The sequence below is a fragment of the Manacus vitellinus genome, unplaced genomic scaffold, assembly GCF_001715985.3.
Source record: "Manacus vitellinus isolate BGI_N305 unplaced genomic scaffold, ASM171598v3 scaffold_0_pilon, whole genome shotgun sequence".
In the NCBI taxonomy this organism is placed as follows: Eukaryota; Metazoa; Chordata; class Aves; order Passeriformes; family Pipridae; genus Manacus; species Manacus vitellinus.
Genome location: NW_021938789.1, coordinates 2,893,994 through 2,916,327, shown reverse-complemented (window position 1 = coordinate 2,916,327; position 22,334 = coordinate 2,893,994). Strand labels below are relative to the sequence as shown.

Genomic DNA, 22,334 nt, shown 5'->3' with positions numbered 1-22,334 from the left:
TTTTTGCTGCTAAAGATTTTGGCATTTAACTGTCAGAAGTTTTGACTCACCTGCCTGTTAGAGAATGATTGTTTCTTCTTGCTATTTATCAACATTTGGAAATCAATGAAAAATTCAAAGGGCCTGTCCAAAGGAAGGATATGAATACACTTCCTTACATGTGAGGTGAAAAATAGCAGATGTAACAACTTGTTGGTGTCCCTTTCTGAAGAAATACCTTAAATCCTTGGACTGTGTTATGTGCCAATTAAACCTACTATTGCAGCTGTGACTGGTGTAGAAAGTTTTCAGTTGGCTGAGTTTCTGTCACTGTGAGTGTGTTACTTTTTCACACTGGCAATGAATAAACTTTGGACTTTGTGCCTAAATCCCATCACTTTTGAACAAAATTTTTTTTCCTTCCAATAGTGTTATGTAAGTCTTAGTTACGTTTAATTAGCTCGAAACTACTTCCATGCAATATCGTTTGTAAGCTTTAAAAACACTGAGTTGCCTCATCAGCAACTTTATTTAAATTGCTCAAGGACCTAATTCTGCCTTGTGCACAGAGCACGTTGTCAACTTGTACAATGACTTGTTTTTCAAAACAGAAGCAGCATTCTCTGTACACTGCAGAGTAGAAACAAGTTTCTAACCTATAGCTTTTCTGAATTCCCATCCTAAGGGGGATGTGCTTCCACTTGGGAAGTCTCTTTTCTGATTTCTGTGTTGTGCAGTAGTTGTTCATACTTGGGACTGTCTGATAAAGCCAGCACTTATTTTAGGGAATGGAAATTTTGAGGTTGATCCTGTGCTTCTTTACTTTCCCCGAAAATACAGTAGGCAACAGATTTAGACTGCGAACAACCAGGCCTTCAGTAATAGAGACACTAACACCACTGTTACAACCCACCTCTGAGGCAGGGTAACTGAGATTGCTGTTAATGAAACCCTTGGGTGATTTAGGGTAAAACGACACTGAATAACCAGGGTATGTATGAGGCAGACTTATTTTAAAACAGTTTAATTGCAGCGGAAAGGAGGTATGTGGACATTTTGGTTCTTTTCTATAAAAGTATAAAAATACCATGAAGAAAACATGGAAGGAAAAGAGAGAAGGAAAGGATAAAATTAGGTAGTGGAGAGGAAAGGTATCACCACCCATGAATCCATTGATGAGACTTGATCATTGCTGTTTTGCTGTAGTGGCGATCGCAGTCTTCATCTCTTGGAGTGGGGCCTGTGAAATAAAAATTCATGGGGTTATATCCATTAAAGTTGGCATGGGAATGCCTGGATCCCTCGCAAGGGAGGGGATTCTTTGTGTCTGATGCAGTGTTATGGGGCATGTACATATTTCTGATGGAGAGTTCCCAAAAAGAATCAGGAGGTGCTTTGGGGTTCTTGGTGGCCTGGAACCCCCTCTGTTGGTCTTGCCCACTCCTTGACCCCACTTCTGCTCTTGCACTGCATTTTGTGTGGTCCCCATGGACCTAAACAGGAAAACTGGCTCCAGAAAGGTGCTGCCCTACCTTTGTACAGCCCCCATTTCCAGGCACATCCTGTTCTATTCTTGACCATTTGAGTGGTCATCGGTGTTTGAGACATAGCAGTGCATTAACTCCTTACTGTCCAGGCTTCTGCCTTCCCTTACCAAAGGGAGAATAAGGGAAACTGTGTAGATGCAAGACAGTTCCACTGATGTGAATGTGATGGCCTTTCTCTAAAACTTTTCAGCTGTTGAAGCTGTAGCAGAATAGAAATGGGTGAGCAGGCAATTTAACCTGAAGGGTTAAAGGTTGTGTCATGTGGCCCTGCAGCAGTTAAAAATATCGCACGTGGACTGTCACCAAATATTGTCCTGTGATTGTAAAGACATTTCATAGAATGCGTAATAAAATACATGTGTTTGCGTAAAATGCACCTTTTACCAAGTACTACTTGAAAAGTTACCCAGTAAATGTGGGTTTACTTTGTTCCCTTGTCAAAAAGCAATCTGAATTTACCATCAGCAAAGGCATATAATTAATGCTTTTCTGTATAGTTTCTTTCCATGGCGATCAAGTCAGGGTTTCTGAGCGTGTGGGAGAGACATAAATGCTTAGTGCTGGAAAAGTGCCAGTGAACAAAGGGAGATCTGGAGCCTTTCATCTAGGGTCCATGGATTTTATTTCAAACAGGGTTGGGGGTTAACTATTTTTCTGAAGCCTTTAGATCAGCAATTCAAAAATGCTGAATATTATTTTCCAGAGGACAACTGACAGGCATCAGAAGATGGTGCTATCACTGGCTGCGATCTTGCTCATCTGCATGGTTCCACTGCTTAAGTCTGTTCTTTGGCTTATTTAGGATGATCATGTTTTCGTGTGGTGGTGGTGGTGGCGGCTCCATTCCTGCTGGGATCTCAGTAGAAGAAAAAACCTGTACAATATTTCTGCTTCCATACAAAGGATCACAGAAACCTGGGGGAAATGTTGCCTTTAATTATGGGCTGCTATCAGTTACGTTTATAAGATGACGCACATTTTATGTTCCTCAAAAAGAGGCAATATTGATATTTGAAAGCCGCTGTGAAAAATCATGCAAGAGGTGCTTGCGGTTTTGTTTCAAGAGGAGGAAATCTCCTTGAGAACCACCCTTGTTTCTGGAAATGTGATTTTTCAAGGTGATTCTTAAATTCCAGAATTACTCTGTGGTTTGAGATTGTTCTGTCAGCACCCTGGCTTCTCATTGGTAGTATATTTTTGGTCTTTGTCCTATGTTGGGAAGTCTGTGCTAGAATTCTTCCTCTCCCAGTTAGTCATCACATTTTTTTAGTGACAATTTCTGGTTTTGGTCTACCAGGTTGTTTACAAGATGTGAGAATAGCATCTTTTCTTCTGATAACATGCAATAAATAATTTTATAAATGTGTTGTTTTTCTAATAGCCTGTATCTAACAGGTCTCTTAATTTAAAGATGTTTTCTTCTTACCATTCTTTTACAGTCCATTTAAATCCTATTTGAAAAATCAGATCAGCATTCGTTATGCAACAAATTGAACTAACCTAATCCTAGTCACTGTTCATTGATAGGACTCCATGGGCAAAGCCAGAATATAACCAGTTCAATAGTTAATACAACTTTTTTATGGGACAGTTTTATACAGACCTTGTGGATTGCAGACAGGCATCTTCTGATTTTGGTATCGAACCTAATGAGTGGTACTTAATAAAATGTAAAAATAATTAAAACACATATTAAGGGAGTGATCACTAATAAAAAAAAAAGATGTATTATATGACATGGCTAAATGTGTGTTTTGTTTGGTTAGTTGTTTTTTTCTTTAAAGTGATGCTTTCAAATCTGGAGAATATTCTCCAGTGGTGTGATAAATTCTGTGCTGGCAGTAGAGATACACAGGATAACCTGGGCCACTGGTTGGGCTGAATCCCTTTGAATGTTAGATACAGAATATAAAGAGGTGTTAGACAGAAGAAATGCAGGATGCATTTATAGAATGAGACTCCTACCTGGGCAGCTCATACTCAGGAGGGTGTTGGGATGATAACAGACAACAATATCACCGCATAAGAAAAACTTCCACACAACCCAACGAAAATTCTCCCCCAAAATCCCAAAGCCGTATGTGCAACCTACAGTTTTGATATGTTTAAGGGGGCAGTCAGTGGATACAGAAATAGGCAAATAAAAGGTAGTGCAAATACTTGATGTGGTAGTTGAAAAAGGCAAAATGAGCAGTGTGTAGAAGTTGCAGTCTAGCAAAGCAAAACAAGAAATTAGATGCATTAATGTGATGTTTAATGTGATTATTTCCTGAAACAAACTACCCAGATAAGTGGTCAGTTCTCTGTTAAGTGCTTTCAAATTGTGTCTTTCTGTTACTTTGAGCAACTATGGATGCAAATTGCTAATTCCTATTCTGTCAAAGAATAGTAAGGAATTTGGATGAAATTAGTTGAACTATATTTTGCATAAACTGAAAGTAGAAATTGGCATGGAATATGGCTCCTGTATCTCCTATTTTCTGCTACCAGTTGTATTAAATTGAATTTCTGAAGTTGTGGTTTTTGCTTTAAATGACCCCCTCTGAAGAGATTTAGAGTTGCATGCAGTTTCAACTTGCCAGGGACCACATATGATTGACACAATTAATCAAAGATCACGCTACTAATCCACACCAACCATAACACAGTTGAGAGAACTCAATTAAAACTTCTGTTTCTCCAATTGAAAAAATCAGCCACGTGGGAGCTAAGTATCTCAGGCTTACTTGTTTTGCTTGAGACTAGTCTTAATAAATTGCCTTATTTTGCTTCTGCAGTGCAATTTAGGTGCTTATAAATCAGCAGTCATGCTTTGCCACAATTCCACACACAAAACCCTGCATCTTTGATTAATAACCTTGTATGGAAGGTTTCAATGGTTGTAGATAAATGCTGAAGGAAAATGTAAAATTCAGAAATAATAAAAATAATTGGGCAGGGAATGTTTAAAGAAATGCTTTAGGCATTAATACCTGACTTTATAAATACAGAAATTTAGAAGTAAACAACATTAAATTTAGTAGTTCAACTATAGACTCTCCCTGTTATTATCATTCATTTTGAATTTTGTTTGTTTCCCTGACCATATATCACAAGCTTTATCCTTCTCCCTGGGCACCTTTACACCAAGGCTATAGTGAAGACATTATTCAAGACTGTAGATTTTTTGACAGCTTATACTTATGGTACTGAAGCTGCTTAATGAAAGACAATGTTGAACAGATTAAGAGGAAGAAGCTTGAGTGAAAAGGCTCTCTATTTTATAGACAGTTACCAATTAAAGAACAAAATATAAAAAAAACAAACCCTACCACTTTCATTACTACATTTCAACTGCCTGAAAAGATATTTAATTTCTGATTTGCCTCAGAATTTAGGGGGTGTAAAGTAGTGCTGTAGGAAGCTGCTAGGCAGTGTGATGGCTCACAACAGTGTTAAAGGTGTAAATTCTCTACATTCACATACAAGTAAGGCATATAGGAGCAGGAATGGGTGCCTCTATTGTCAGGGAGGGTTGTTGTTGTCTCATTAAATCGCTGACTGAGAACCAATTCAACTCATAACTCTGAGGGCATATGTAGCACTGAGAACCAATTCAACTCATAACTTTGAGGGCATATGTAGCATTGCTTATAAGACTAAACCTTTTCCATGAGTCCTATGGCAATAAAATGCTTGCATTGATGAACCCCTTGATCCTGTCAAGTGTGGAGGATATTTAATGTTCTCTTCACAAGGTCCTTTTCAGGGACTAAATAGCTGTGCAGGTTTAAATACTCACGTACTGTGAATGCCTGAAAGGATTCCTCTGTGGGGGTCTGTATTCTAAAGACTAAAATATGGAGGTTAACAATGTGTTGTATTTCAGATTGGAAAGATTATGGTTCACAGCATATACATCATCATCATTATACCCTCAGTGTTACTGTCCTTTGCCATTTGTTGCACTTGGTGCTGATGTCTTTTCAAGTGATATTATCTTCTGGTTTGCTGTTGACTAATTTCTTCACTGTATTGCAATTGTTTCTGTTGGTACATGTTGTGCTTTAATATGCTTATCTTGTTCATCTTCACTAGTTGTCATTTAAAATGTGATGCTTCTTGGTAATTTCTATGCTTTTTCTGTTTCTTTAGCTTATAAAATCAATGTTTTGACTTTACCCAACAGTTTTCTCTACCTGGAAGTTCTTACCTATGTTATTTTTTTCCCAAGATTTGAGGTGCTATGAATTGTTTTCATGCAGCTTGGCCTTTGTTTTTACTGTTTCTATGCCTAGGCTAGTGTTTCTTAAAAGCATTTTTGAGTTGTTTCATTCTTCAGTGCATTAAGAATCAATTGCAGATACTTTACAGCTATTTGTTTTCTGTTGTATCAGGCATTTTTTCTTTCATCTAGAGACAACTAATTCTAATTCCCAGTCTACAGTTAGTGTAGTCTTAATGTTTCTTACACTGTGATTAAAAACTGTTTTCACTTTATACACATGTCCCACAAATCTTGTGTATGTCATACTGACTACTTCTTTAGAATAATAAGAGGTTGTGTTTATCGCAGCCCGTGAATCTTTCACCAAGTTGGTGGCATCTGCAAAAAGCTACTCCCTCTCTCCTCCCACTTGTATCTCTACTCTCTTTGAACAGTCAAAATTCTTATCTCCTGCTTTCACACACACTAATCCCTTATTTTTTAAATATTTTGATAAAAGCTTTCATAAGCATCAGAATTGCTAGCTGTTAATATTTAAAAATCCTTCTGTGGTGTAAACCATTATTATTAATATTTCTCAATATTTTTGAGGAGACATTCCTTTATTCTTCTGTTCTTTCTGTTATAATTTCTGTTTTGTCTTAGTGTGGCCAAAAATCCATTTTGATAATTTGCCACTTGAAAGACTCGTGGCATAGTTTTCTCTCTGTAATGCCTTGTTTAGTCATATTATTATTTGTTTTGTGAAGTCTTGACATCTAATTGGCCCTGCTAGATTCAGTACCTTTCCCTTCTGTGGCTTCATTCTTGTGATCCTCAAAGTGGGTATTCTGACCAGGTAGCACTGTTCATCATGCTGCCAAGGTTACCACATTGTTTAAGAGATTATTCTGTTTTTTGGTAGATTTGGGAGGGAATGATTGCTTTGCTTTTGCTTGGAAAGCAACTGAAGTCTACTTTTGTTTAATAAACAAAACTTGTGATTCAGTTGTTTGCTCCTCCAGATAATTATACCACAAGTAGTGAGAATGCCAGGGTGGTTTCAGAGATTACCAGGGGTTGGGTAATGTCCCAGGTTTGTTACGTGAGACTTTTTTTTTTCTTCGAGGTAGAACAAATTTCAAAGTGTGGGTAAATATCTCAAGATCATTCTTTTCCTTGCTGCCACGATATGGCTTAAATGTTAGAAAAAAATCACAATAAATACAACCAGCTGAAGTGGGTGGGGTTTTTTTGCAAAAATAATGTAATATTGTCTATGTCTCCAATACAGAGAACAGACCCACAGCTCCTTGCTCAGTTCTACTATGCTGATGAGGAACTAAATCAAGTAGCAGCTGAACTGGACAGTTTGGATGGAAGAAAAGACCCACAGAGATGTACACTGCTGGTCAACCAGTTTCGCTCTTGTCAGGTAATCAAAATGACACCTTCCTGATTTCATTGACATTTGTATGTGCATCTAATGTACACTATTACCTATCATATTAATTTTTAATAAATGAACTTCCAAAAGGAACCTTTGGCAGATACATGCCTGTCCTTACTTTAAAGGGTATATTTTTGAAAACACGTCCATAAATTAAACTTATTACATCTCATTTAAGAGTGTTGATACTTTCCTTGAATAAGAACACACATTAAAAACTTTGTTTCCTTTATATAAAATAAGTATACAGGGCTTACTAGGACATGAGAAGTATTTCAAAATTTCAAGCAGCAAAAGATAGCCATGTCATTTGTAGCTGCTCAGGTTTCATATCTCATGAATCTGATAGTTTTCCATTAATAAATGAACTGCATTAAGACAGCTGATAGATTTTCTGTTATTTTGGAAAGAATGTTCTCTGCTTCATATAAATAGTATTGAAGGTGAGAGAAATTACCAAGAAACCAAGCAAAAGAGGGTTTTTATCTGTAAAGTAATACAGAAGTATCAATCTGTCTCAAAGTTTCTGTTGTATAATACCTAAAAAAAGATTCCTGAGACCACTTACTGAAATATGGGTATGCTTTGAGCCAGACTTGAAGGGAGAAGAACCAGAGAGTGCAAAGACCAATTCAGCCAAGTCTAGCTCTCGAAATAATGTCATGGTTTTGTGATTGGATTTATGTCCCCGTTTTGGCTGGGACGGAGTTAATTTTCTTCCCAGTAGCTGTGTGTTGGATTAAGGGTGAGAATAGTGTTGGTAACACACTGATGTTTTAGTTGGTGCTAAGCAGTGGTCAGGGACTCTTCAGCTTCTCATACTGCCTTGCCAGTGTGTAGGCTGGGGGGGGGACACAAAAATTTGTGCGGAGGCACAGCCAGGACAGCTGACCCCAAGTGGCCAGAGGGGTATCCCAGCCCATATGGCACCATGCTCAGTGTGTGAACTTAGGGGAAAGCTGGCTGGGGGCTGCTGCACAGGAATTGTCTGGGCATCATCAGTCAGCAAGTGGTGAGCAATGGCATTGTGTATCCCTTGTTTTGTTTATTATCATTTCTTCTTCTGTCCTATTAACTGTCTTTATCTCAACCCATGAATTCTACCTTTTTTTTGATCAATTCTTTCCCCCATTCTCTTAGGGCGAGGGGAGTGATAAAGGACTGTGTGGTGTTCAGCTGCCTGTCAGGTTAAACTGTGACCATTTACTAAGAAAAAGTATTCAGAAATTGAAAAACTGTTGAGAAAATATAACTTCTCCTATCACACTCTATGCCACTCTGCGTTAAGATTTTCAGTAATAAAATTCCGATTTTTAGAAGTAGAAACTACTTTTGTGGTACATTAGTATTTGCATGAATGCTTTGATATTTTCTCTCCCAGTCACCCCCAAGAAAAACCTTTAAACCAAAGTAGGTTCAAGTCCAGAGTACACCATGCTCAGGTGATAAGAGGTTTTCTGCACAAAAAGTAAACTCTTGCAGTCACCTCAGGACAATTTTAAGTGGAAAGACCATAGTAATAAAGATTCATTAACATCTCCACCAAGTTAAAAATTGTGCAGTCAAGTGTAAAGAATGTATTTTGATTCACCCTTACTAGAATTTCTTCCTGTTATTACTAATAAAATGTACCAAACTTCATTATGTGGAAAAATTTCATCACTAATCATATTAAGATGAGTTTCAAGATAAGTGCCCTGATCATTGTAGGAAATGTTCACATTAAGTTAGCTGAGCCTGTTAAAAAGGAAAATAGTCAGGTGCTGTGTTCTTGCTTGTAGGAAAACTAAATTTTAGAAGTGCAGCTTTTTGAAGAGCACTTACAGAGAAAGAGTTGACAGTCAATGTATTGTTATGTCAGAAACAATTTTAATACTTCTGTCAACTGTGAATATCTTCACAGTTTCCTACTGCACTGTCCCTAGAGAAAAATGTGGAGTTTAAGGCTTTACCAAACTGGAAGCCATAAGTTTAGTAAGAGTCAAAATGCAGTGACTTGGAGGGAAAAATGTACAGGTGAGAGTGACCTTGAAAGGTCAGTGACTTGAGTCCTCTGTGTGATGGGTCAGCTCTGTGGAAATCACCCTTCCCAAATGTTTGTCTGACCTGTTCTTAGAAACCTCCAGTAATGGATATTCCACAAACTTTCTTGTCAAATTCTTTCCAGATTGGCTTTTTCAGGAAAGGTTTTCTTTTCTCATAATAAGGGGTAGATGAAAAATATCATCATGCAAGACGGTCTCCTTCCTTGTTGGTTGTTTTATCCCTGCTGATGACAGTTGATTCCCTGTTTCTCTGCAGGTGCACAGGCTTTCTGATTTATTTCTCATAGGATAGATAGACCTGAGGAGCTGTTCTGTTCAAAAAGTAGCTTCTCTGAATGTTTCACCTGTAGGACTGCAAGAAATGCAGACTCTGAGAGCGTCTTGGTCAGTTCGCTTGACTTGCTCTATAGTGACTCACCACCTTGTGACTCTTATTACCTTCTGATGTCTGGTAATTTCTTTTTCATTTGTCAAACAGATTGTTTTAGTAACAGCAATCTGTTGCTAGATCTGCAAGAAAAGACGGAGATTTTTTTTTTGTCGTGTAGCTATTTCTGTAATTTGTCATTTTTGAAGCTCTGCAGAATAGGTCAGATCATCATCAAATGTCACGTCCAAAACAACACTGCTAATTAGGATTTATGCTATTTTGTAGCAGTTTGTGTAAAAGCAGTAGTTTGGGGTTTTTTCTTTTAAGAATTTGTCCTGTAAATGCCAAATAAGAGAAGGAACAGTATTTTAATAAGGATTCAGAATGTATTTGCTAATCAAATATTACATGGTAGGAGGACAAATTGGTTTTAGCCTAAGGTGTGGTGGAGTTTGAGAACAATAGAGAACAAACAGCCAGCCCTGGGGTCAGAATGGTTGTAGTGAAAGGTTGTGCATTGGAAAGTAGGATAGCAGCTGCATTGTGCAATAACTCCGTGATGTCTCCAACAATAGTCAGGCAATTCTGAGACTTCTTATTTAGAGATGTGCACTTCTGACTCTTCAAGTGTCTGGAAGAGACACTCTGAAAAGTGTCTTGTGACCACAAAACATAGTTAACCAGACTCCCAGTCTTTGTATTACTTTTCTTCCTGTTGCGTCCTTGCTTTTCATGTATTATTAGGTTTTCCAGATCGTTCCTAATTTTTACCTCCCTGAATTTGAGAGGCATAGTATTTCAGTCAGATTTTAATGTTTTCTAGGGACAAAGACTTCTAAAATCCCACGTCCCTCTGTCTTTGCATCTGGTTTTGGAATTCATTGTTCCTGGGTTGCTTATTTTCAGGTGGTTTACTCATAATGTCTACTGGATTAACAGATGATGATTATTATTATTATTAAATTTTCTTATTATGAAATTTTGTCTTATCAACTAGAGAAAGGAAATGTCTTTAAATTAGTGTGATTTTTTTTTTTCCTTTTAAAGACCAACAAGTCTTACAAACTAGAATTCTTTTTGGAGAGACGTTGGATATTATGCTGAATCTTAACCATATCTGAAGAGCTAAGTTTTATAATTTTACCTCTATGTTCAACTTACAATAGTAAAGATCTCCAAGTTTATTATAGTGTGTGAACAGACTCAGACAAACAAGCAGGTCTCTGCCTAAAGAATGCAGTGCTTTACAGTGGACATATTTAATGTTTTCTATCTTATCAAAACTGGCAGTATTAGTCAAGGCAAATTGAAGGTATGGTGCATTGTGGTATTCCCATGGGATGTGCAGAGAACTTCAGTCTTGAAGACTGTTGATACTTCCTTAGTAAAGAAACTTGCAATTCTGAAAGCTGTCTTACACTATTTTGTCTTAGCACTATTTGCTAATAAGAATCACACTGTTAACAGTTAAATTAATATTTCAGAATTTCTGAAGATCTTGCTACTTGGCTTTCAAATGCTGTGGGTTGACTGTACAGCAGGATGCTGTGTAGCATGTATGTGTGAATAAGAATCAGGGTAATGGTTTTCAAAGCTTTACTTTCCATTTTCACAATAATGTCATGTAACACTGTTTTCCAGTTACAGTAGCCTATTATAAAAATTACATCCCTGGTTTTGCTTTGATTTTTGTATGTCAGTGGTAAAATATTGTAAGAGCATAACATATCTATCAATACAGTATCTTGCATTTGTTGTATAGTTAATACCTATTCAACAGAATAAAACACTTCTTTCTCTATGGTTTCATTTAAAATTAATAACTAAGGTGTGCAAAGATGCATGATGAACAGCTGTGTAAGTTTTTCTTAAAAGAACAAAAGGTAGGTAGAATGTTATACTGGTTTATTGAACTTGATTGATGATAATAGAAGGAAAGTACTTCGTGTTTTCCTTAAGCAAAATATCTCTGCATTAGTGCATCTCGAGTAATATGCAGTGCTGGTTCATCTGACGGGTTTTTTTCCCTACAACACAAATCATTGCAGTATTTTTGTATTAGTGGTATAATAAGGTGTCCTTTCTGTGGTACTTGCAACATCCCATGGTATTGAATTCCATAAAAAGTGATGGTGCTTCATGTACCCTTTTGAATAATTCACTTATGCATTTGTGATCATTGCCTAAAGTAATTTGCTTTGACCATTGCTGTTTTCACATTGATAAATATTTTGTTAGTTGAGCTGATAAACTGGTTTAAAACAATTTTTCAGCTATCTAAATGGGGTTAGGTTTATTGTTATGTGTTGCAGAACTTGATTGGTTTTGTTTAAGAGTAAAGAGAAAAAACCAAAACCCTGTGTTTCTAACTCAGAGATTTGTTAGGACTTTACAGGTAACGAACCTGAGCATAAGTACTTTGCATTGTGAAAATGTTTTCAGGATCATAGTACTTGCTTGCTGCTTCAGTACACTGGGAATTACTTCTTTGTGTACAGTAGTGAGGTCTCAGAATAGCATATGAGTCAGTTCCCAGCAAGGTTCTATCAACATTATTCCTGCAGATTGTATCTCAGCAATGTGTAACTTGATCTGCTGAAGTGCACAGGGAAGGAATTTGCCCCATCAGGGCACTGACCTGAAGCAAACCATAGACTTTCCTGGCTGTGCTGCCTGTTGCACTGTACCACAGAATAGTAAAATGAGGAATTCATAATATTTGTGAAACATGAGTGTTTCTGGCTCACTGGTAGGAGTGATGGACACTGCATTGACTTGTAGCATATTATACTGACTTCACTCCTTTCCTGTTACTTGCCTGCTTGGAAAGCACCTCTTGAACTACTGCAATTGGCAGCCTAGTTTGCTTTAATATTAGGCTTTAAAATGTAGCATATAGCTTCTTGTATAGGTCACTCCTCCATATAGTGGTGGAAAGCAGACACCTATAATTCTGAAGCTCATTCTCTGTCATAGCAAATGTTGCTGAGGAATCAGAGCCCTTAGAGAAAGCTACACATATCTGTGCTGTGTTGTCCCTTGTCTGTCTCAATTTCTGTAGCAATATAAAATGTAAAATACACGGTGAATATTATAAAAAATGCTGTTTCAACCAGACTTTTCTCCAAATTTCTCCAAGCTCAATTTGACAACTGAAAGCATCAGTATGAAATAAGTTGAGATAAGAATGTCAATGGAAACAAAGCTTTGCCCTTCAGTTTTTCATCCAACAATACCTCCGGGTCCTGTATTGCAGGACTGGTCTCAATCCACTCAGTGCCCAGTCCATATTGTTATTGAGGATTTCCCCAACACAGGACAGGACCTTGCACTTGGCCTTGTTCAATCAAAATCAAAGTTTTAATGTAAAAAGAAAATATACGCCCTTCATCTTTGAAATACACTTTTTGTGTATCTTAAAAGCTTAGAAATGTTACTTGCTTTTGGAAGATGGAGATGGATGGGTAAGACAAGTCTAGAAAGGGGAAAAGCTCTTCATCTGATGCTGTTTCGTGTCTCGTTGAAGCAGTGATCATGTTTGATAATGGGTCACTTTAGGAGGTGGTTACCAATTTCAGCCTGATACTGGGAAAGCAGTCCAGTTGTCTTTCATCTCAGCTTGCACCATGTACGTGATGTGTTATTTTTTTTAATTAAAAAACCAAACCCAACAACAACAAAAACCCCCACAGAATCCTAATCCCAAAGAAACAAGACCTTTAACACAACACCACTACATACAACACTGAAATTGTTGTAGGGTTTGCAAAATGCCAGCAGTGGAGGACAACCATGACTGAGCTGCAGTGAATTGTGTCATAGAGCATGTGTGGATTTCTCTGTAGTGGGAAATGGAAAGGCTCTTCAGTGTGTGACATTTGAATTTTTTTATTATATGTATTTAAAAATAAATAAAAATTGATGTAGCATGAAATGACAACACAGGTGGTAATCAATAATGCACAAGGGTGAAACTGAAGCTAGATTGACAAGTTGCTAAATAATGAAAAGGGAACTTATCTTTGTATACAAAACACAATTAATTTTTTATCAGTGAAAAAAAGAATGTGATTATATTATGTTAAATGGTGCATGCTGGGGAAACCATAGGTTGTTACTAAAAGGAATGTGATGCAAGATTAAACTGTACTGTTTGCTCAGGATGACCACATTCATTGCATGCAAACTTATATGGAAAACCACTGGTTCTGGTGGAAAATGAGGTAATCATCCGTATAAAACATGAGGTGAGAACAGGAGAGCAAAATTAATATTTTATCTGTGCTTCAATTAGAACAGTAATTTTTTTTGGTCACGAGTTTTATTCAAATTAACAAATACAGCATTTTATTCTTTGTGAGAGAGAACCCAGATATAGAAGGCTCTTAATTTCTGTGGTATTAAAGTCTTCTAGAATTTCATTTTAAAAAATAAGATGTTTCATTTCTTAATGCATGATTACCTGCCCTAGATCATACTTTTTACTTTAAGAATAATTGACATGTTGGTACCTTGATTCAATATTGACATGGTGGACCTGAGGCACACTGGTGTAATTCCCAGAGCATTTGAAGGCTAAATCAGGACAACGGAGCCCAGGTCATTTTAAGCCTGACTTTTCTCAGCATTTGTGGAGTATGAGACTATACCAGATCCCGTTCTGTAGGAATAAATGTAATGTGACGTGTTTGACTATCAGGAGCTTTATAGTTCTTCCACATTCTTCAGCAGTGCCATCAGAGGATTGCTGTCAGCTCTGCCCTACTGTGATTTGCTAGATTTCAATTAATTTTTTTTTACTGTTGCAAAGGATAAATTCTAGTATCAGCCACTGAATTGTTTATGTAGTCTCACAACTTAAATATGCTGCAGTTTGCCTTCTTTCCTCCATATGCACATGGTAGCACCATGTTAGCAAGATTAACAATACGTGCAAATTATTTTTTTGGTGATGTTTCTGTACTTGGGGATTAAGTCTGTTTTCTTCTGTTAGAAGCTTTTTCACTTAATCATATAAGAAATTCCCTTTTAGTTTTTCTTTAATGCTGGAGAAGTATGATAAGGAAGACAAGAAGGCAAGTTATTAATTTTTTTAAGACAGTTCTTGGCAGTGGAATTTAATTTTCATTGTGACCTTACCCTACTTGAAAGTTGAAGGCTGTTTTTTAATGTGAAATAATTAAATTCATAATAATGGATTATTATGAAGAATATTTTGTGGAGTACTGTGCAACATTGTTTTCTCATGTGTCAGGTCATCATAAGGAAGTTTTCAATAAACAAAATCATAGGACCATAGAATGGAATATCCTGGAGGGGACCCACAAGGATCATAGAAGAAAGACCAACTCCTGGCCCTCCACAGTACACCCCTAAGAGTTTCACCATGTACCTGAGAGCATTGTCCATACACTTCTTGAATTCTGACAGGCTTGTTGCTGTGACCACTTCCCTGGGGAGCTTTTCCAGTGTCCAACCATCCTCTAGATGAAGAACCTTTTCCTAATATCTGGCCTAAACCTCTCCTGACAGAGCTTCATGTTGTTCTCTCTGGTTCTGTCCCTGGTAACCACAGAGAAGAGATCAGTGCCTGCCTCTCCACTTCCGCTCATGATGAAGCTGTAGACCACAATGAGGTCTCCCCTCTCATCCTCCCAGGACAACATCCTCATCATTTGTTTGTCCCTTAATCCTTACCCAGAGGCTCTCAACTGTGCCATTGCCAACTGCAAGCTACGTTCATTCCAGCCCCTCCATCACATACAACACCAGCCCTGCCTCACCTGCCCTGCCTGTCCCTCCTGTAACCATCCTTCATGGCACACCAGTCATGGGAATTGTTCCACCACGTTTTGCTTATGCCAGTGTTGATATATCTCTAGGACTGGGCCAAGGCTTCAAGCTCCTCTTGATGGTTCCTCATACTGCACCTTTAGATGAAGACCTTTCAATGTTTATCTACATATATTAAACATTGGACACAGCTAGGAGTTCTACATATTACAAAGAGAGATTACAAAATATTTAGGAGTTTGAGAGAATAGAATCATTTCAGACTGCCCTATTGTTAGTGTATAATTTAACAGTAAACTACTAGTTGAATGGCTGGAGTTCAAGGTAATGGGAAGAAAGTAAATTGTTACCCTTTAGGGTAGCTTGTTCAGTCATTGCAGCTTTATAATTAGACAGAGAGAAGGAGAAGCTTAGATACTTCAGTCATAACTCCAAGTTCCTTTTCTGGTGTTGAGATGCACTGGCTGTCTTCTGTCTCCATCTTACACTTTGGAAAGGAATTTGTGTTAGGTCGTTGCTGCACAGTGTTCTTGGTGAAAAATAATGCAGACTTTAAGACAGTAAATAAAAAAATATTCCTTTTTGAGAGTATACATGTATTAGCAAGCTGGTTTTGCTTCAAAGAAGTTTGAAATGATTGATATGAAAACAGCTTGTGATAAGGACAACTGATGTTGGAGAGCAGGCTTCAGATGGCAGGCTTTGCTACTGCGTGCTTTTGCACTACTTGCACACATGAAAAGTTCCCATTTTAAAGGCTTTGGAAAATATGTACTTGTGTGAAATGAATTACGCAGAAAATGTGCTGTTGGTTAAGAAAGCTTACCTTTTTGCTTCTTCTGCTGGATTTCCATTAGTGCTATTCTTTCAACCCTTTGGACAGCAGCAGTATAACCCCAAGTACGCTGTTCTTCGCGCTGCGAAGCAAATGAAGCCAACTGCTTTCTTACATGCTGATACTGCTCTTTGTTCTGTATTTCCAAATTTAATTAAAAAGATGTAGTGCTCCTGATACTGCCATACAATGCATACAATATAAATGCTTGCCCTGAGAACACATTTTCAGTTCACTGGAGTTCTCAAGGTTTCTCTGCCTGAAGATTACTTACACGAATACCAAGCAACAGTTACTTGTATTCCTTGATTTCTCAATTGCCCTGGAGTATCTGTAACTACTGTTAAAGTTGTTGCTCTTCCACTTATATAGTGCTCATAATAAAACAGTGTAATAGTTCATGTAGAAGTGTTAAGTGATGATCATCTCCAGGCTGCAGAGCTTGTTGAATTGATTTGTGCAACTGAGGCACTGAACTGAGCGACCTTCTTGATGTAAGCTCTTGTAATTTTTGCTTTAGAATTGCTCTGATACTGTGAGAAGGTCTTTTTTTGGGGGTGGGTTTTTTGTTTGGGTTTTTTTTTTAGGTATGATGCAGACATAAATAAGGATGAGTTCTAGCAGGCTTGCAGAGTCATGTCTGCTTTTGATTGATGTGATAACTGGGATTTAAAAGTATTTGCAATTTTCACACATTGGTACAACCTCTGACCTCAGTGGCAGCCTTGTTTATTATTTGCACTATTGTCCTCCATAGGGATTTTGCAAATTTAAGTAAAATAAATTAACCCTGTAGCTGAAATGTGAAGACTTTTCTCAGTAGATCTAATTAATAATGTATTTGTAGTTGTCTGGCTTATTCTGCTATGCAAATAAGAGGCCAGAAGTAAAACATATTTTATAATTGAGAAAAGGAAATTATGAGGGGATTCCTCAACAAGAAAAGCAGCATTTTCTTGATGTAAATTTTTAGGAGAACCTTAAATCATTCATTTAGAATACAGAGACAGTAGAAATTATTAGAGGCTCGAAGAATTGTAGAATAAAAGTCTCCAAAGATTTTGGCTCTGCAGTTTTGAGCTGAACTCTTGTTGGATGTAATTGGTGATATAATTTCACATTGGCCTTTCTTTGCCTTTTGTTTATAGCTGCACAATTTCAGCATAACTCAATTAATTCTGTAATCAGTGAAATCAGGTTTTTCATTTGTATTTAATGCTAAGTGTGTTCTTTCTCTCCTAGTAGATAAAGGCTTTTAAATCTACCAGTGCTGGGTTTTATAACTATTAATGGAAATGCATAGAGTGTTTTCAGAAAAAAATATTCATGTAAATTTGAGTGGTTTTGGTTACAGTCCTGTGATAGCCTCAGCAACTGTGCATGTGGATTGCCCAGTCTTTGATTCAAGCAAGTCCTTGGGCAGTCGGTAGCAATGTTATAAATGTTTTAGTTTCAGTAAATCTCTTAACTTTATTGCTTGGATATGTAGTTGAGTATGGGCAAAGAAGATAAATAAATTTTGATTTTATAAAAAAATCCCAACCTGTTCAAATGTGTATTTCTGTGTTATCATGCATAGTTCCTTAGGCATTATTCCATGGTCTTTTGGCAGTGTCAGTCTAAAAGTTTTTCATTCCAAATTTACATTATTCTTGTTCCTATTCCCACACTTAAGCATGGCATCCCTCAAAGCACAGCTCTGAGAGATCAGTGGATTTATAGATCCTTATCCATGGCCAGTTTAAGCTGGTCAGCTTTATACCTCTGGGAAACCCTTCTTCAGCTGTACTGCTGCACGTCTTTGCTGTACTGCTGCACGGCTTTGCAGAGCCATTCTGTGAACTTGAGCAGTGAAATTACCTGGGTTGCTATGGATCACTGCACTGAAACCATTCCCACGTGCCCCTGGTACAAAGTAAGCTCAGAGTGCTGGTGGCACAGCCTGTGACAGCCCAGAGGTGGGACAGAAGCTGCAAAGAAAGTGAGATAAGGGGCCGAGTTCTCAAATTGGCCTTGCTGCCAAATGCTGACACTGCGGATTGACCTGACGCCTGTCTGTGATGAAAAGTGGCTTTCTGTTTCAGGTGTAAAAGAAACTTATCTGAAGGTGTCTCCTATTATCTGATAAGTTTAAGTGGTATGAGAATAAAGAATCCCTAGGGGAAAATAATATGCCCTTTCATTCAGTGCTTTATCTGAATTGTATCCTTGCTGAAGAGAAGCAATTTTTACAAAGAAAGTCAGCATCGATGGGCATCCCTTGATGAAAAAGGTATCTGTGAAGAGCTGTTAAAGAACTCAGAGGACAGTGCTGTAGTGGATTGGCAATGAGTTATCTGAGAAATACTAATTGTATCATTAACATTCCTGACAAGAGCAAACTGGGAGTATGTACCATAATCACTGTGAACAATGAGGCAGTTCAGAGGTGCCATGTTTTCATGTTTGATTGCATCTGTCCACTGAAGAACATTTTCTTGTAGAATTAGGCAGAAATAGATCTCATTAAAGGAGACAAATTAGCCAAAACTGTAGGAAACTCCCTGCTGGATTCTGAAGCCTAATGATTGGTTAGAAGTTAGCCAGAATCTATTCCTGATGTTATTTTGTTAATTGATATAGAGGTTAAACAGTGTGGATTGCACCAGGAGTACTTTTAGCTAAAGTAATGGCCAAGTCTTTCTTACCTGCCTAATTTGCATCTCTTGAGACATGATATTAGTTATGTTAGTAGAGGTCAGTGAAGGAGACAAGGGAAGAAGTTGACTGAAAGACACTTTCATGTTCCCAAAGTTTAGAAACTCTAGCAGACAAAGATATTTTTTAAGAGTAGAGGGAAGTGGTAAAAACAAAAAGCAGATTCTCCAACCCATTCAGTTGTGTGGGAACACTTGGACGTTACTCATTGATCTGTGGTGAGGAGGGAAGCGTGCTCGTTTTCTGAATTGTATCTGTTTCTGAGGCTTTTTCTGAAATAGAACTGGTGGACTCTAGAAAAATTCTCATAAGTTCTATATTTAAGAGACTTTATGCAGATGTAGGAAAGGCAGAAATTTGTGCCAGAAGGATTAGGCAGTTGACTGACAGGAGAGTGAGCTAAACCTTATTCAAAGAAAATTATTCTTTTTTTATGCAATGTCTTCTAATTTAATTTAGGTGGGGACAGTGCCAGTTTAATAAAGAAAGTGAAACTCAGGAAAGCCTTTCTAAAGTGATGATGTCAAGATTAAGCTTTAATCAGAGACAATGCACATTTCTACTGTACTTTTTATCTATCATAATTGAGCTTGTAAATTTGAGTGGTTTTCCTCTAGAGTTTCATCTCCAGTTCAGTTGGTTTATAACTGATTGCACCATTTGTCATTTCATTACTCTTAGTAATGATTACTTGTGTGAGTTGTAGTGCTCCAGCAGATGTCTTCTCTGTGCTGCCTGACATCTTCACACAGTTGGTGTCAGGTACTTGTTTGCTATTTGGGTGTGCCATTGAGTGAAAGCTTGTAACACTTATTTCACAGACAGGCAGACTTGTCAACCCTTTCATATGTTTTCACCATATTTCACTGTAAATGAAGGAAATTAATTTGAATGTAATTATTCTAAGTACACTAAATAACCTATAAGTATCAGAAGAGTTGATTTTAGTCTGTTAGACTTGGGCCAAAAATAGAGATTTTAAATTTACCTTTTCCCACCCAGTAATGTCAAGTGACCAATGGAATGTTATAGTTGGGTAGAAGACAAATGTGCAGAATTAAACATTTCTAATCAGAAAATAAAATAATTAATTGCATCTTTTTAAATCTTATCTGTTTAACAGCTTTTCTTCATCATTGTTGAGAAACTTTTGGTCACTATAGAATAATTGGCATGATGACTAGAAAATATAAAATGCTTGACTGTAAGTCAAGCCATCAATACAACTCCATCAACTAACAGGAATTTTATTTCCTATCTGTGTTTCATGTTTGATCTTATGTAGGGAGTAATTAATATTGTAAGATATTTTTTCTTTGAAAAAAAGGATCCCAGTGGTGTTTAGTACTGTAGTTGTAAATTGTAGTTTCCCATGTTAACAAGTTTTTTCATGTGTTTCCACTTGCTCATATGGATCAAATAGGTCATTCTGAGAAACTGCCTGTTATCTAAGACTGTGGACAGAGTGGAATGAAAATGCTGTGCACTGCAGGTCAGGGAATTAATTTAGAACAGAGAACCATAGGGAAGAAAGCTGGCTCCATGCCAGCTCTGCACAGTGTTTTGAGGATGCAGGATGTTTTCACTTTGCAGCAGGGGAAGGCAAGGCAAAGATGGCAGTAATTCATGATTACATCTCCTTCATTCTGCCCTCTGTGAATGGGGATTCCTCTTTTATTTGCTGAGAGTTGTTGCTGCAAGTCTGGGGCAGTACAGAATTTAGATTGCTAGAGATCCAAGTTACCTTTTCATGGTGAATTTTGGTACTACTCTGTAGTGAACTAGGTTAAACTAGGAGCTACTTCCCAAAGTTCATACGTGGAACAATCCTAAGTTACTTTAGAAAGTGGAGCATCAGAGCTGCACCCTCGATAAGCTTGCAGATGACACCAAGTGCAGTGGGAGAGTTGATCTGCTGGAGGGCAGGAAGGCTCTGCAGAGGGATCTGGACAGGCTGGATCGATGGGTCAAGGCCAGTGGTGTGAGGTTCAGCAAGACCGAGTACCTGGGTCCTGCCCTTGGGACACAACAACCCCCTGCAGTGCTACAGGCTGGGGGCAGAGTGGCTGGAAAGCTGCCCAGTGGGAAAGGACCTGGGGGTGCTGGTCAACAGCAGCTGAACATGACCCAGAGCATGCCCAGGTGGCCAAGAAGGCAAATGGCATCCTGGCTTGTGTCAGAAATAGTGTGGCTGAACACAGATTTTGTGAGGAGTGGCTGAGGGGACCGGGTTTTCTTAATCTGGAGAAAAGGAGACTCAAGGGGGGACCTTAATGCTCTCTAGAACTACCTGACAGGAGGCTGAAGTGTGGTGGAGGTCTGTCTTTTCTGCCAAGTAACAAGTGACAGGACAAGAGGAAAGGCCTCAAGTTGCACCAGCGAGGTTTAGGTTTGATACGAGGAAAAGTTCCTTCATGAAAATGGGTATGAAGCATTGGAACAGGCTGTCCAATGCAGTGGCTGACTCACTGTCCCTGGAGGGATTTAAAAGGCTTGTAGATGTGACACTTGGGGACATGGTTTAGTGGTGAACTTGGCAGTGCTGGGTTAACAGTTGGACTTGATGATCTGAAAGGTCTTTTCCAACCTAGATGATTCTGTGATGCTGTGTTGCCAGTGGGAAAGTCAATTAGCTGATGAGGCAAAAAGAGTCTGAAAGCACCTTTGGAATCTGTGAAAGATGGACTGGAGGGAAAGCCCTAGAACTCTCTGCTGCCTGTGGAGAAACTTGGCATGTGGAATAGCTGTCTGGAGAGACCCTGCTGGGTTCTGAAGCCTGGACTTGTGTGTGTCCTTTGAAATCCTGTTTGTGACGTCAGAGAGTAGGACGCTTTATAATGGGTTTCTTCTGTTAATGAAAGTAGCCCATAAAAACTTGAATACTAGCTAATTGCTTTAATTACAATAAGATCTTTCTTTATGTTTGATATTAATTTGTGTTCATCAGTGGCTTCTCTTGGTCATAACCTGATGTTGAAGGAGTTCTGCAAGAAAAAATGTGAAGGACATTTAAATGAAGAGGCTAAAATGCCATCTTTTAAACTCCTGGAGATACTATCACAGACTGTGTTGCCTTGGCTAGATTTTACTGATAATTCAAAAAATGGATATTAAAGAGGTACTGAACAGTACTTCCTCAAAGGAAGTTATATTCCTTTGAAGAAATCTTGCAAAAGGCCTCAGAAAAGTTGTATTAAATTTAATGGAGTGGAAGAGCAGCATAAATGTTATCAAGGACATGTACAGAAGGGTAGATAAGTCTGCCTTTTGTTGATCTAAATGTATGTTTTATAGTATAAGTAAGATGAATTTATTGGCATTTTTTTAGTACCTATTCTGGAAGCTAATACAGCAATTGATGTTACCTTTATACTCTGATAATTGAGTATATGGCCAATTACTGCCAGGCCAAAAATAAACCAACTTTTTGTC

At 38.0% G+C, this 22,334-nt stretch overlaps 1 protein-coding gene across 4 annotated transcripts in view; it reads left to right on the top strand.

The window, feature by feature from the left end:
• The first annotated feature begins 7,010 nt into the window (after positions 1-7,010).
• ZFYVE28 (zinc finger FYVE-type containing 28) overlaps positions 7,011-22,334 on the top strand; it is an 82,347-nt gene continuing 67,023 nt past the window's right edge. For 3 of the 4 annotated variants that reach the window (XM_018088727.2, XM_008920934.3, XM_018088738.2), the window contains exon 1: positions 7,055-7,147. The gene's annotated coding sequence lies outside the window, so the exon portion shown is untranslated. Of the gene's footprint in view, positions 7,148-22,334 lie in introns of all 4 variants that reach the window. The other variant, XM_018088731.2, reaches the window with a different exon arrangement.